This window comes from Macrotis lagotis, chromosome 5, assembly GCF_037893015.1.
Source record: "Macrotis lagotis isolate mMagLag1 chromosome 5, bilby.v1.9.chrom.fasta, whole genome shotgun sequence".
NCBI classification, from domain to species: Eukaryota; Metazoa; Chordata; class Mammalia; order Peramelemorphia; family Peramelidae; genus Macrotis; species Macrotis lagotis.
In genome coordinates this window covers 197,869,276-197,886,925 of record NC_133662.1, presented here as the reverse complement: position 1 = coordinate 197,886,925, position 17,650 = coordinate 197,869,276, and the positions used below count along the sequence as shown (strand labels likewise).

The 17,650-nt window shown below is 31.5% G+C and overlaps 1 protein-coding gene across 2 annotated transcripts in view; it reads left to right on the top strand.

Annotated features, from left to right (window-relative positions):
* DPYD (dihydropyrimidine dehydrogenase) overlaps positions 1-17,650 on the top strand; it is a 1,037,477-nt gene that overhangs the window by 118,159 nt on the left and 901,668 nt on the right. Inside the window, exon 2 of one of the 2 annotated variants that reach the window (XM_074188238.1) lies at positions 418-564. The exons of the other annotated variant lie outside the window; for it this stretch is intronic. The gene's annotated coding sequence lies outside the window, so the exon portion shown is untranslated. The remainder of the gene's footprint in view (positions 1-417; positions 565-17,650) is intronic. 2 annotated transcript variants of the gene reach the window in all.

Sequence of the window (17,650 nt, the reverse complement as noted above, 5' to 3'; positions counted from 1 at the left end):
GTCAGGGGGATGATGGGGGAGGGAAGGGAGGTGGGGAGAAAAACATAAAAAAATGATTTTTAAAACTCCATTACATGTAGTTAGAAAAAGAAAGAAAGAGAGAAATGAAGAAAAAAAGAAATAATGATATTTTCAGGCTACAAAGTATTTTCTAGCCTGGTCCTTATAGCCCCACTAATGAAGAAATATAAAAGCAAGTTTTTAACCACCAAAGTCTTTCTCACTGTTAAATGAGTGATTCAATATCAGAAATAGATACAGATTTATCAGGAAAAAAAATTTAAAAAGATCTATTACCATCTATATGTTCTGTAGCTATGTCTTAAGGATCATAGGATTTTAACATCTGACAAATATGAATATATACACATGCACACACATATTTATACAAATAATGTTTGTTCTTCATTCTCATAGAAGACCATGACATGGAATTGATGCCATGGCAAGGATTTTTGTGAGGAGGCTCTGTGCTAAGTTACCAACTTCACTTTCTTCTCTGGAACCATCTGAGTCCAGTGACTAGATATAATTCAAGATGACTGGAGATGGCCTATTTTCAAGGTAATCAGGGTTAAGTGATTTACCCAAGGTCACACAGCTAGTAAGTGTTTGCAGTTAGATTTGAACTCAGGTCCAGTGCTCTACCCACTGTGTGTATGTGTGTGTGTGTGTGTGTGTATTTGTGCTTATGTATATGAATACACACACACACATATATATATATGTATACACACACACACACACACACACACACACACATATATATATATATATATGTATATATATGACTATCTCTCTATCTCCCCTTTTAGAATGTGAATTTGAGAGGAGATTATGTCTTACTTTTCCCTCTTTGTATCTCTCATACTTAGCACAGTTCTGAGGGTATATCAAGTAATACATTTTCATTTGTTCATTATTCATGATATACAGTAACTGTTGTCCTCATTTTTACAATGATTGATCCTATTGCTAGGAAGTTTATGGGTTAAGCCATGAACTCAGGTCTTCTGCCCTAGGTCCACTATAATATAATATAGGATCTAGTATCCAAGAAAGAACTAGATTCAAAGACACTTTAAGTACTGTTCTTAGAGTGATGGAAGAAAACCCATTTATCTCTGATTGACTCATGGCCATTCAGCTTTGTGCTAATAGTCTCCTCAAGCTGTAATAGTATACCCTTTGTCAAAGGTGGATAAGGCTTCCTGTGGAAGCATTAAGCTTTAGCTTTGTCTCTAGTGCATGATTGGTAGGTGGTTGGAAAACAATATTGATGCAGAGTAGGAAGAAGAATGGAGCATCCTTCTGTGGCAGTGATTATATCCTGAGATTACCATTGTTCCCCTATTCCAGATGCCTTTTGTTTTGACTGTAGAATTAGAGAAGAGGAGGAAGAAGAAAACAAATAGAGGGAGAAAAACTTAAAAAAAAATAGAAAAAAATCAGCAATTTTTGCCACACCATTTTATTAATGTTAAGGTTCCACCAGTCAATCTGCTTGGGTTCTGTCAAAGAATGCATGCCATGTAAACACATGCATTGCCCTTTTCAAATCATGACACAAGACCATCAAGGGAATAACACTATTGAAAACCTTCATTTCTGTTGATAAATTGTATTCTTGATAGGTGAAGTCAGGTCTAGTTTCTACTATGGATAGACAAATCAAAGATGGGCTGAATTGGGGTGCCTTTGGAGACCTTCACATGGTGAACAATATCCAGAATTGAGTTGTGTCAAAGAAACAGATGGAGAAGAGAGTTAAATTAAGTTTAATTTATAAGATTAGGCAAGAAAAAGACTTTGGGGATAGGACAGTGGAGAAGGAAACTGAGATTATATTTATTATGCAGTTAGGTAGTCTAATACTGAACTTGGCTCCAGCTTGGTTTCAAATTCTGCTTTAGATACTTATTTAGCTGTGTATCTCTAGGCAAGTTACTTATTTTCTTTTGCTCCCAATTTTCTCTTTTCTAAAATGGGAAAGAGCAGGACCTACTTCACAATGTTGTTCTGAGGATCAAATAAAATAAGAGATGTTAAGAGCTTTGCAAATCATAGATTTATATATAAATGCAAGTTATCCATATAATCTTCATCCTCATGATTATTATTGCAATTATTATTATTATCATTGCATAATCATTAAGATTGAGCTGAATAGCAAATGGGAGGGAGCTTCTGTTGACATTGGCACATGTTGAGTCTTATGACATTTGCTAGAATGAGGGATATTTGTTGATAATTCTATCACAAAACTTAACTCAGACTAGGACCATTGTTTAACTCTCATTTGAAATTAATCTTTCTTCTCCACCCTTCCAAAAATGATGGGAAAAAAATTATTCAGTGAGTTGTATTAGGGATCTAAATGAATAACAAATAAAATCATGACATTTTCTCATTAGTACTTGAAAAAGGAGGAACAGCCACTCAAATAAAATCCATCTATTTTCTTGGAGTAATTGACAAGAGAGAAGTGAAGATGACTTTTATTAAATTAACCATAGTAGCAATTAGTAATGTAGTTGAAGATGAAAAGGCCTGGTAGAGTGGTTTCTTATTCTGTTTAGAATTGTAGCATTCAGGTTTTTTCAATTAATTTTAGTGTTTAGATTATAGACAATTATTTCATGACTAGGAATTTAGGTCCTAATGCAAAAACATGAATATATTCTTCAAAAGAAATATACTTTAAAATATGATCATTTCTGATATTTTTGGATAAAAGTTGTGATGTTAAAATAACCTTTTTTAATACACACACAGATATTAAATGTATTTGGTTCAGTAGAATATCTTTTATAAAGCCATAAAAATCCTCAGGAATGTTTAAATTTTTCTTAAACAAAAATTTAAAAACTAGGGTATTATATAAGCTATAGAGATGTGAAAATGTATATTTTTATTATTTTTAAAGTTCTTACTGTTTCACATAAATTAAGTACACATACCATTTAAACATTTTAAAGAATCTCTAAAAACAACTTTATTTAAAATAAGCAAAATGTTATCTTTTGTGATTACTTGTTTAAAACAACTAAGTCTTAATATATATATATATATATTTATTTTCTTTTGAAACAAGTAAAAATCTTGAATGAAAAGCAAAATTGCTTTTCATATCAGAAATTCTTGAAATCTTTTTTCTATCAAGCTTGAAACATCTTTGTTATCACTAATTCAAATCTAAAACAAATAGAATGCTTAATAATATTATATATTTTGATATGTCTAGATTTTTGGACTTATTGATCTGATAATTTATAAGTGAAATTATAAACAGACTCCTTTATTATATTGAACTTACCAGAATTGTAGAATTGAGAAACTAGGAGGCTTCCTCTTGGCAGTCCAGAGAGCTCAGACAACTGTATTTGACAGGTTATAGACTATATTATCCAGAAGAAGAAAAACAAAACAAAACAAAACAAAATAACAGGAAAACACCAACCCTTCCAAATCTAATGAGTATTTTATAAAAATTCTTCTTTATCTCTATCCTTTAATCCTAATTTTTCATACCAAAAATTACTCATTTGTAAACCTGTTTAACTAGATATGTACATATATATATATATATTTATATATATATATATTTATATATATAAAATATTGACCTGACTGTTCCCTCCTGAGTGGAAGGGGGTAGGAAGGGAGGGTGGGGAAAAATTTTTGTAACTTGGAAATATGCATGTACAGTGAATGAAAATAAATAAATAAAATTAAAAAAATTAAAAAAAGAGATACTAGAAGTCTTAATGTTCTTTCCCACTAATTAATATTAAATCATCTGTAAATTACTTCTTTAGTGGTAACTCAAAAGCCATGCTAGAATGAAAAATAACCACACAGGATTTATGTAACTGGAAGGCAGATTTATTGGTATGAAATTTTGGAATATAATTATCTGGTTCTTGGTTTTAATAGGCAGTAACATTCTGACAGAGCACAATTGATTTGTGTTTCTCTTTTCCTATTTTTGGGAACTTGCTTTTCTTAGGACCTTCTTATAAAATGCTGTTTTGTAGCTCTCTTGTACTAAGCCAAAGATGAGACTAGTATTCATGTATATAAAGGAAGAAATCTTGAAATCCCATGTGTCTGAGTTTTCTACAAGTTTTCCCCACTTTGAAGACTTATAGACTTATAGATGCAAAGACCAAACTTAAAATTTAAATTTATAGTAGTCCTGGATGCTAGATTTATGAAAATATTAACTTTCCATGTGCTCCAACATGTCTTTGTCAGATTCAATTTATTTATATTAATTTTAATATTCCTTACATTATTCTTTCTGGAACTTATCACAATTTTATATTCAATTATTGCTGCCTATTCTTTTCATTTACTCAATTAATTCATTTGAATTTAAAGTCTATGTTTATTTTCATTTGCTAATTGGCTATTTATACGTGTGTGTGTGTGTGTGTGTGTGTGTGTATGCTCACTGCTTTAAGTAGAACTGTAGTAGATATTTCAATAAGTGAAGAACCCATCACTTATGCTACTATAAAAAGACTAGTGACTCATTTTCAAATTTTTCATCATTTTTCTCTTTTTTATCCAAAGAATCTATAGTATACTTTGATAATTATTTTACTTTCCAGAGCTGACCCCTTGATCTCCTCACATTATATAATACTATTCTTCCCTCTGTCCAATCTCTTTTCTAATGACCCCGATATTTGCATCTATATCCTTTTTTGAATATAAACCAAATCTTATTAGAAAATTGCCATATAAAATTATGGTAGTTATATTTCTAAATAGGTAATATCAATATTTTACTTATCCTTTTCCCAATAACAACAAAGTTCATTTTTTTTAATCTCATACATTTAGAATCAATTCCTCCTTCTTCATATTTAGTGGCATCAAAGATCAGTTGATTCTTCATTGCCCTCAAAACTATTCAAAACCCAGCTCAGAACTTGTTTGTTTTTCACCTGATTTTGTTCAACTGCTCTTTGTGCTTTGTTTTCTTTGGCATCATTTTTATTCTCTCATGCCATATATTATAAAGTGGAGTTTCAGATCACATATGTGGTAACAGCATTCTCCTTTAAAGGGAAAACAATTTGTTATAGAAATCCTGATAGATTCCCTCCCTCACCCCCTTCAATTTTTGTTTACTTGTCCATTTGGGTTCATCCTTATATGTCCTTGAAATGATCTGGTTTACTTGTATTTCTGGTCAAGTATTCTATACATTTATTTCCCTCTATTGTCCCTTATTATTTTATGAAGCAACATAGCAGAGAATCATCTACCATCTTCAGTAGAATTTTACAATTCAGTTTTTTTACTCTAAACTGATGTTGCACTTGACAGCTACAACTCTGCTTGTAAAAAAAGATCAAGTGTTTGTTGGATAATGTGGTTGATAGTCTCCTTTTATCTTCTCATTGTAATAATTGATTTGCACCAGTGGAACTTTCATAGAAAATAGTGTTTTATGTTCTTTAAATAACATTTCTAATTTTCTAACTCAATCTCAGAGTTAGGGTTTCAGATTCCATATTTGCTACAACTAGATTTAATACATATATATATATATATAATATATCTTATATATATATACATCTCAAGTGGATGTGATTTTAATTAGATTATTAAAAAGACCTTCATAACTATCTGAAAAAGCAATAAAGACACTAAGATTTTTGAGGAAATGTTTGAACCTTGGAGTCCTGATTTTCTTTTTTTCAAATATGTAATTGTAAAATCTTTCCCTTTTGACTGCCAAATAATCATCACTCACTTAAACAAAGCAAAGCCAAAGAAAAGAGAACACTTCAGTAAACCTAACCAACACATCTGTCAACTCACATATTGCATGCAGGGTAACCTTCTTCTAGTTCCCAATCTTTGTGAAGAGGAACATATACATTGTCATGTTTTTTTCTATTTTAGCTATTATAGTTTCATAATAGCAAAATACACCAGTATTTTGCTTCTTTCCAACTTCTTTCCAACAATGTATGTTAAAATTCTTTTTGTAGTGCTTTAAAATTAATTTAGTGACTTTTTAATCTTTTGAAATCTGCTTCATAATCTAGTGATCTTGTTTTATTTAAATTTTTTAGAATATTAGGATATTCTTGTAATAAATATATTTTATTGGATCAAACTGCATGGTTCCTGAGATTCCTCTCAGCTCTGATATTCCTTTTAGCTCTGATATTCTATAGTTCCATGGTTCTATAATAGTTAATATGCTGCAGATTTTTGTATATTATACCTCTATCTAATTTTTACATATTTTTTGCCAATATGAAATACTATATAATCTATCACAATTGAAACTTTAGACCTTCATTCAACCCTTAGGGAATCATTTGGCAGAAGGCCACTAAAGCTAGTTCTTTTTGATGCTTAGTTTCCAGTTTCTACTATAATTGCTGCCAAAAGCTCAACACTTGGGAGTTTAATTGCTCATTATATTTGTCACTGCAGAGTCAGAGACCCAAATAAAGACTGTTTCATACAAAATATTTATGGACATTAATTTGGCACATGTATGTATATGTTCACATAGATACATACATGTTTAAGTAAATTGTGTTTTTATTTTCTTGAAGCCTGGATATTTTATGAATTATGATAGTCACTTTTCTCTATTTTTGTTGATGCTCAATGTAAACATTAACAAATTTAACATTCTTGGAAAAGAATCTGATAACCACAGTTTGATGAAGAGAATTTCCCTCTGTGTCTGTTGCCATCATTGGAGTGTAAAGATGAAAAATAAAGTACTCTCTAGCTGCTTTTCTTTGAATCCTACTAAAAGGAACCGGCAGGTGAAAGAGGAATGTGCCACTGCAAACTTAGAAATCAGTGATTCTTCCTATTTCTTCCTAATTATGTACAATTATTTATATATGCTATAAAATTTATGTTATAAAATATGCACATTAAATATGTCTATATGGGTAAAGATTTTGAAACCAGATTCTATAGATCTTTATTTCTTTAAAATTCCTGATGACTTCATGGTAAACTGGAAAGAGAAATTAATTCTAAGTGGTTGAAAGAATAATAAATTTAGAATTAGCAAGAACTTCTGTATTTTGATTTCTTCACTAATTATTTTTTGTAACCAGGACAAAATGAATGACTTTATCTTGGCCTCAGTTTCCATATCTGCAGACTTATCTTGTATAAGAGAAGACAGCATAGATCCTTTTGATTCTAAAATATAAATCTTTATCACTTATAGGAAGCCTCTAGCATAGTTCTTGGGTAATGTTTCAAAGGTTCCTAAGGAACTTGAGGGCAAGAACTATTTCTTCTCTTGTCATTGTATCCTCAAATTTAGTATGGTGCTTTGAATAAAGAGTATGCTAAATAAATGTGTTTGGTGATTTGAATTACATTAAATCTCTTCGTTGCCTAATTTATAGAAAGATTAGAATATAATCTTTGTTTATAATTCAGAAAGCCTTTTCATTCTTTATGTTCCTGCGCTCTAGCTTCTGTCCCCATAATTCTACAGAAATTATGTTTTTCAAAATATCCAATGACATTTTAATGACAAAATCCAGTGACCTTTCTTTTAACCATTTTATTGCATTTAACACTGTCAATGATTCCCTTCTTGTTACTCCTCCTTCCCATGAATTCATGATATTTTTCTCTTCTGTTTACTTACCAATCTAATCTTGCTATTTACGTATCCTTTGCTTCACTTCAATTCTTAGAAAAAGAGAATTTTTGTTTTTGGGAGAGATCTCACTGTAAATCTAACCTAATACATATTGGAAAAATTTGGTAAAATATAATATATAAAATTGCTAATCCTCTTCTTTCCAGAGTTGAGTGTTTATTGTCACCTCACCCAACTACCCTCTACCCCCCTCTTGCCAATCTGTCTCTAGAAAATCTCATTTGTGTTCATATTGTTAATTATTACCTCCATCCAAATACCCCTAAAGTTACCAGAGTACAGAACTTGGAGCCAGGAAGACATAATTTTGAATTATACCACAGATACTTAGAAGTTATTTGACCCTAGTAAATCACTTACCCTATATATTCTTCAGTCTCTTCATTTTTTAGAATGGTTGGACTTAGTTACCTCTAAGATTACTTTCAATTCAAAGCCTATGATCCTATGATCTTTCTGAATGTGTGTGTGTGTGTATTATGTATATGTAACCCTGCAGACCTTTCCTCAGATTCAGTCCCTATATCTCCAAATGCATGCTGAACGTCTCTGATTATTCTATTAACTAGTACCTTATACTCATACATACAATCAGTGTATGTCAGAAATAACTAGTCTTACACCATAATTGAGCAAAAAATCTTTCTTTGCTCAATAGTACCTGAAAAACCTCATTCAGGGAGAATCTGCTACCTTCTGAGGCATCCAGTGAAATTTTAAATATTTCTATTTGTTAGAAAAAATTCGTTATTAGGGGGAAAAACCCTAAACTTGCCTCTCTCTACAACTTCTATCTATAGATCCTAGGTCTCCACTCTAGTCCAGGAATAGTTGAGTCATATGACAGCCTTTCAAATACTTTGGGACATCTAACATATCACTCTCTACTTTTTCTCAGTTTTCTGTTTTTCAGTGTCTCTCACAACTCTTTAAAATCCTGGTCACTCTCCTTCCAAAAGTGTAGCACCAAGAAATAAATATAATATTCCATGTGTTGTCTGACACTATGGAGTATTGGAAGGTTCTCATCTCCTTAGTGTTGAATGTTATGCCTCATTAGTTTGAGTTAGTTTTGTTGTTGTTTGGAGGGGTGAGGAAGACATAATGCAGTATTGATTCACATTGAGTTCACAGTCCAAGCTGTAAAGCAACATCTTCTCATACTTGGGAAATCGAACTGAATGCAAAAGTGCTGTGGTAGCCTCATGCTCTACAGAATGAACTTGTATTCCCTCCCATTATTATAGATCTTTTAGTTTCAAAGAGTGAAAAAGTATGGATACAGAACAACAGTAGTGACCAAAAATTTCACTGGATGTCTTCTCTGGTGAAGTTTATAAAGTGATTGAAATGCATTTATTTTTTACCTTTCGCTATTGGGCTTCTGAATGTGAATGTGAGAAACTTGGATATAAATAAGGCGCATGACTGTGGGTGTAGCTGAAGGAGTGGATATCTATTTTCTGTGACCAACACATTGAAGTATTGTGTAAATGATCAGAAGGGGGTTTGAGTATATTTTCCTTGTTAACATCACCTTAGATAGTTTGAGATTTTGTTGAGAGACCCAACTTATGTTCCTTCTTTGACTTTGGGACCAACACATGCAAATTAATGTTCAAAAAATTCTCTCTCCAACCCTGCTTCACTTGAGATTAAAGAAAAGGCAGGGGTAGCAATTATCTCAAAGAAGCAAAGGAAAGGAAACCTAATTAAAAAAGATAATCAGGGAGACTACATTTTATTTAAATGTGCCATAGAAAATGAAGTAATATCAATTTTAAAAAAGGTTGTCCTATGTGCTATGTTTTTTCCTCTATTTTTTCAGTTTTGATTTGATTCTTCTTTCACAAGACAAATATAGATCTCATGGTTTTACATTTATAGTCTATATGACTGATTTTTGTCAGGGGAGGGGAATAAAGGAGGATGGAGAAAAATATGAAACTCAAAACTTTGCAAAACTGAATATTGAAAATTACCATTGCATATAGTTGAAAAATAAATAAAATATAAAAAGAAAATGATAAAATACAAATATTACACATATATGAATCACATGATATAGCATCTAAATTATTAAAATAAAAGTTATATGTTTTGCAGGGAAGAAGTATTTGGCAAAACTATTAGTGAGGGATCTCAACCTTCCCCTTTTACAGATAGATACATCTAACAAAATAAAAAAGTTAATGAACAGAATTTTAGAAAGGTTAAATATGACAAATCTGTTGAGAATGGGAAAAGAAAGTCTACATTTTCTTACCGTTAAATAGCACTTAACAAAAGTTGACAATGTTTTAGGGCATAAAAACCTCAAAACTAATGCATTAAAAAATGCAGAAAATTTAAATACGTTCTTTTCAGACATTAATGCAATAAAAATTACATTCAGTAAAGGGAAGTGGAAGTTGAGATTCAAATAGTTCAAGCCTAAAGAATGAGAATATTAAAGAACAAATCATATAAACAGTCAATAATTTCATTAAAAAGAATAGCAGTGAGGGGCGGCTAGGTGGCGCAGTGGATAAAGCACTGACCCTGGAGTCAGGAGTACCTGGTTTCAAATCTGGTCTCAGACACTTAATAATTACTTAGCTGTGTGGCCTTGGGCAAGCCACTTAACTCCATTTGCCTTGCAAAAACCTAAAAAACAACAGCAGCAACAACAACAAAAGAATAACAGTGAGACAATCTGCCAAAATTTGTAGGATTCAGTCAAAGCTGCATTCAGGAGAAAATGTATATCTCTAAAGATATACATTAATCAAAAGTAGAAAGAACAGAACAGGAAATGGACTTGCAGCTAAAAAAACAACTAGAGAAAGAACAAATTAAAATCTCTAGGTAAATATAATGGAAATCCCGAAAATCCAAAAAAAGAACAGCAAGATTGAATGTAAAAACATCCATAATATATATATACATACACATATACATATATATTCATATAATGTTTTGTTCTCAAAGAAGGTCATGATGTGAGGAAGGTGATGCCAATGCAAGCACAAATTGGATTTGAGTGAGCCTCACTTTTTTATGTGGAGCAGACTGGGTCCAAGGGTCAGATATGAATCTGGATGACTGGAGATGGCTCTGGATATGAGGCAATTAGATTTACAGGACTTGCTCAAGGTCACATAGCTAGTGAGAGTCAAGTGCCTGTGGTTACATTTGAATTCAGGTCAAGAGTGTGCCAGGAAAATTGCCACTCTAAGTGAAATGGATGAATATTTACAAAACAGAAAAAGAACTGCAATAGTTATATACCTTATCTTACAAAAAGAAATTAAACAAGCCAAAAATGAAATTACTAATATTAAAAAAAAACTCTCATGGTGGATAATTTATAAGTGAATTCTACCAAACATTTGAAGAACAATTATTTCAATACTATATAAACTATTTGAAAAAGTAGTAAATAATTTTTGACACAAATATGATTTTTATGTCATACCAGAGAGAGAGAGAGAGAGAGAGCAGAAAAAAAAGAGAAAGAAAATGATTGAGTGAATGAAAGCAAACATTTTAAATAAAATGTTAACAAGTACATTGCACAAATATCTTCATACCATGATCAGATGAGATCTATACCAGGAATACAGGACTGGATTAATATTAGGAAAATTATCAATATAATCGACCATTTAATTAAAACTCATATGGTTATAGCAGAAAAAGCTTTTGACAAATACAATATCCATTCCCATTAAAAACTCTAGAAAGCTAAAGAATCAAAGACCCTTTCTTAAAGTGATTTATATCTATCTATAACCAAGAGCAAGCATTATTTGTAATGGGGATGAACTGGAAAACTTTCTGATATGAACAGGAATGAAGCATGAGAAATGAAAATTATAGCAAGTAGATTAAAAAAAGAAATTGGAGGAATAAAATTAGACAACATGGAAATGAAACTCATTTGCTGCAGATTATATGATGGAATATTTACAGGACCCTAAAGAATCAACTAAAAATTTAAAGAATTAACAACTTTACCAAAGTTGCAGGTTATACCATAAACCCATTTTAATAATTTGGATTTCTATATACTACTAATGAAACCCAGGTGCAAGAGATTGAAAAAGAAATTCCATTAAGTGCAAAAAACTAACAAAAAACTGAAGACACTATAAAATACTACTGTTCAAACAAACCCAAGCACTATATGAATATAAATACAAAACACTTTAGACATAAAGACAGATCTAAGCATTTGATCAATCTATAGATTGCATCTCCTTTATCAATCAAAGGACATTGTGATTAGTAAAGTCTGTTAACCTTACCAACATTGTTTAGATGAAATTTGCTAAGCAAATCATTTTCATAATTTGCATTTCTAACCCTAAATTTAGCTGAACAAGCTCATGGACAGGTCATTCATTGGTCAAACATGGAGTCACTTCTGTTAGCTATGGTATAGCAAACCCAATCCTCATTATCCTAATGACCCTATGAAGTAGTAGGCTATTATGAGGCAGTGAGGACAAGTAAAGTCAAATTTACTCAGTAAAGTCAAATTTACTGAAGGATACAGTCCTATATTCAAGTTGTTTGATACTAGAGCTCTCTTTGGCAGTCTGTTGAAACTTATGTATTCTCACAATAAGATATTTTAAGTACAATATAAAATTCATTAAATTTCAAGTATAAAACCTCTCCCAAAGTCCATTGGAATGGGAATTTCTTCTTAGTGATGGGCCTTGTCCCATTTGAGGGGTGACGCAGAGTTGACAAGAGAAAGAGACCTTTAATTCTCAAGACCTTTGGAATTCTTCATGGCCATTCTCCTTTAAGAATTCTTTAAGTGGGAGTCCCTTCAGGATTCTTCTGGGATCAATTCTCTTTTGGAGATTCATCAGCCTTTCTTTGATTCTTGTTCAAGGGTCCAAACATTTAATTTCAGCATAATAGTGGCAATAGTAGAATATTTTGTAGTTGCCATTATGTTGGCATTTGAATTTATTGACCTCATGAATTTATTAACCTTATGTTTTCTTGTACAAGACACTTGATCTCCAAACTCAGGACTGTTTCACTGGCCCTCATGTCTAGAATTCTCACCCTTTTCATTTCTGCCTGCCGGATTCCCAGGCATTCTTCAAGCACCAGCTAAAGCCCATCCTCCCTAACTGCCCTTAATCCTACAATTTTATTTTTGAGATGTTCTTCAGTGTATTCTATATGGTTGTATATAGTTGTTTTTATGTTGTCTCCCCCATTAGACCCTGTCTAATTTTGTTTTTTTTTGTTGCATCCCAAGTGTTCATCACATTGTCCGGCATATAATAGGTACATAATAAATGCTTGTTGACTTTGCTTAAAACCAGAATAGTGGTGTTGCATTATTACAGTGAAAGAAGTAAATCTCTTGCTGTGGGCATGATTATTGTCCTTTAAATAGCTAAACTAAGATCTAAAATATGTTTTAAGTTATTATAGATGCAATTACCAGGTCTACAAATAGTGCTAACAGTGAAATCACACCTTTTTTAAAAAAAAGATTGTTGATCTATAAAAGTGCCCTTAACTAAAATTATTTGTTTCCAAATAATTAATCATATCTAATGAAACAAGAATTTCTAAATTTACCTTAGACAAGGAAACTTTTTTGTTTTTTTTTTAAATCAAATTTGATTACCTCATTGAACAAAGAAACATGATAAAAATGACTCAGTCTTTGAAGAGGATAAACAAAATAGCTCTGGAATTAGGATCTTTTATAAACTATGCTATTGTGCAATTGTTTACATTTATTTTAAGTTCAATCATGCTCATTAATTTGTGTCTTAGCAAGAAGAATAAAGTTAAATTCCTCATGTCAGGAAATGTTTGTGCTTTCCCTCTGAGGAAGTGGCTTACAGAGAAATCATTTAGAAATGTTTTATTGGTGCTTATTTTTAAACATTGCTATCAATTCTTAATTGCTCCTTCAATCTTTACACTCTGAATGGGCCCTCCCTTGAAAAAATATACTCAAGCAAAATGAGTTAACAAGGCATCATGATACAGTGGATAGAATAATGACAATCATTCTACTTTGATAAATGAAAAAAAAAAGGATATGAAAAGTCACTTTTCAAAGAAGAAATTCATTTAGCAACAGCTTTGTAGATTCAAAAAAATTCTCCAAATCACTGATAATTAGATGACTCCAAATAAAAGGAACTCTAAAATTTTATCTCACAAGTATCAGATTTGCAAGGGTAACAAAATTGAAAAATTACAGTAGATGTTGGTAGGCCTTTGGGATAATTGGCACACTAATACCCTCCTAGAGGATTTGTGACCTAATCTAGCTATTCTAGAAGGCAATTTGGAACTCTGACCATAACAGTACTAAACTATTCATGTTCTTTCAAATAGTAATGCAATTCTAGGTTTATATACCAAGAAGATCAAAGAAAGAGGAAAGGTACCTATATATCAAAATACTTTTAGCAGTATTTTGGCAAAAAACTAGAAACTAAGGGAAAGGCATCCGTTAGGTTGAAAATATTGGGTATATGAAAGTAATTGGATATTTTTGTGGCATAAGAAATGATGAAAGAGATGGTTTCAGAAAAACTGGGAAGATTTTAAAAAACTGATGTTCATAAAGTGAACAGAACCAGAACATTTTTATACAATAACAGTAACATTGGAAAATTGCTTTTGAAAGAAATCTTTGCAGATCATTATAGTGCCTAATGACTAGTTCAAGAAGTCTGATGAAGTAGGCTATCCATATCCTGACAGAGAAGTGATGGACTCAAGATATAGAATGGGCTACATGATTCTAGACTTGGCCCATATAAGAAATTGTTTTGATCTGGATTTTGTATTTGTTACACAATCCTTTAATTCTTTTTCTTTTAACCTATTTTGGGGAATGAGAAAGAGAGAAAATGAATACTTGTTGATTTAAAAAAATGATGTCCTTGGTGTGGCTAGGTGGCACAGTGGATAGAGCACAGGCCCTGGAGTCAGGAGTACCTAAGTTCAAATCCAGCCTCAGACACTTAATAATTACCTAGCTGTGTGGCCTTGGGCAAGCCACTTAACCCCATTGACTTGCAAAAAAAACCCCTAAAAAATTAATGTCCTTGTTAGGAATGGATAATATGAACAGAGCAGTTACAGAAGTTCTAGTTTAGTTCCATGGGAATTAAAGTTTCTTTTGTTAAATTTATTTTAAAAAAAAGAAACAAAGAAAAAAGTAAAGAAAGAGAATTTGGGCTCTGGAGTCATAGATCAACATTCTAGAGTCTTGTAAGAGAAGGATGTAAACCTAGGTCACTTATGGAATTGGGGAGTGGGCATTACCCAGATTCATATCTGGTTTTAGAGGAAAAAAGGAGTTTAGTCTTAAAATGCATGTTAAAAGGAGACTATAAAACTAATGTCAGAAAAAATACACCAGTTGCTTTACATTTTAATCTCAAAAAAGTAAAACTTGAAGATTGGGAAAATCATGTTCCTATTGCTTGATCATGGTTTTAATGGTTTAAGATATAGCTGTTCCTAAGTAATTAGTGTATTAACTACTATAAAAGAACAGTATTCTCTCATGACCAAACTAACCCAGGTAATTTTCTCATCTTTGGAATACTCATTGGGTAAAGTAGAATTCTGTGACTGAAATAAATACACAGAGGACTTCATCATTAATTAGAGGGTGATCCTAAAAGACAGGGATATTAAGGAGGGTATTGTGATTTCTCAGAAATAAACAATAATCTCTTCTTTTCAATCTATTTTGGTTCTTCTAAAGAAACTCTTTATCCTGAGTATTTGCAGAAATACTTGGGTTAAATTAATCCCAGCCACTTGAAGTTACTAGGCATAATGGTTTTGATTCAGACAAGCGCAGATCTGCAGAATCATTTTGGAGTCAGTGACTTTTTCAAAATCCATACAAGTTGATTCTCAGGCCTTGAGTAGGAGGAACTCAACAATAATAATAGACTTCCATGGTATTTTTTAATTCTTTAATGGCTTTACATACATCATCTCATTTGAGCTGTGTAGAAATAACTCTTTATTCTATCATATATATGAGGCACTCTAGGGATTACTCTCCATTTTTTACAGATTTGGAAATTGAGGCAGAGATGAGTGAAGTAAGATCTTTAGGAACGCATAGCTAATAAATGACCGAACAGACATTTGAATGTCAGTTTTCTGAATCCAAATTTTGTGTTCTTTCCTCTGCAGTGCAACATTTTGAAGTCTACTTAAAGTCCAAGAAATCCCCTTTTCTCCTGTGAATATTATCCTTAAATGCAATGATTTTTTACTACTTAAAATAAGTATTACTACATAAAACTTAATATAACATAGTACTCAAATAAAATGAAAATTGATTAATTTTTCACCTTAAAAACCTTTCATCATTTTCTCAAGTTCAGGCAAATAAAAAGTCAATATCAAGCTTTTATCAAATTAATTTGGAAATTAGAATAATAATTTTTAAGATTCATTAAGCAATTTAATATAGTATTCTAGAAAAATGTTTTAATTATTTTGTTTCCCCCTTTCTCATGGCTGTTTTTCCTCTCGGTTCTGATTTCTCTTTAAAAACATGGTTAATGTGGAAATATGTTAAAGATTATTGTACAAGACAACTAGTATCAGATTGTGTGCTGCCACAGAGGTGGAAGGGAAGGGAGAGTGATAGGAAAATGTGGAACTCAAAATCTTGTAATAGGATGAAAACTATCTTTGCATATAATTGGAAGAAAATAATAAAATTTTAAAGAATGAAAAAGAAAAATGATTTAGAAATAGACATTTTTTACAGATGCTAAATAAGAAATAATTTTTGGGTTTAAGTGATTGAAAGCTTTTTTTTCTTCTTAACAACTTTCATTAGGAAAATGAGCATTTTATTTTGAGAAGTAAATTTGTCTTTACTATGTTCATTTAAAATTTTTGATATGAATTTAAAAATTAATTAGAAAATTTGAGTTAATTTTTCTTAATTTGAAAGGATAATATTTTGTTATCATAGCCTTGAATGGTTTATAGGTGCAAAGGCACACATTTATTTTTAAAAAATTTTTAACATCTTTTTTTCACTCTTGAGTTCCAAATTCTATTCCTTCCATTCCCCCTCCCCGTCTACTAAAAGGAAAGCAATTATGATACCAGTTATACATGTGAAATCATGAAAAACACATCTCCATTTTATGTGTATTACAATAACAGCAACAAGAAGGTAAGAAAATAAAATGAGAAAAATACGCTTAATTTTGCTATCAGAGTTCATCAGTTATTTTTCTGGAAATAAACAGTATTTTTAATCATGACTCCTTTGGAATTGTTTTGCATCACTGTGTTGAACAAAGTAGCTATGTTTTTTACAACTAATTATCACTATAATATAGCTATTACTATATCCCCTGCTTCTCACTTCACTTTGCTTCCATTCATATAGGTCTTGCCATTTTATTTTCTGGGATTATCTCCTTCATCATTTCTGATAGTACAATAGTACTCCATCATAATCACTGGCAAATTGGTTCCCTAGTGGGACAGCTCATACTGCTCACAGGATATTAACATTTATATTGTTATACTTGTCTTATGTTTGAATGTCAGGTTTTCTAATATTTTCATCAGAAATGCCAGAAAGTTCTCTACTTCATTAAACATTCCTTTTTTTCCCCCTTCTGAATGACTATACTTAGTATTGCTGGGTCAGTTTTTATTGGTTGCAATCGTAGCTTTTTTCCTTCTGGAATATTATATTTCAAGTCCTCTGCTCCTTTGATGTAGATACATCTAAATCTTGTATGATTATGACTGTGATTTCAGGATATTTGAATTATTTCTCTATGACTCCTTTCAGTATTTTCTATCCTGATCTGAATCATATAACATCACATTTCTAGGAGTTTTCATTTTGGGATTTCTTTCAGAAGGTGATCATTGCATTCTTTCAATTTCTATTTTTACCCCCTAATAGCTTTCCTGGATAATTTCTTAAAA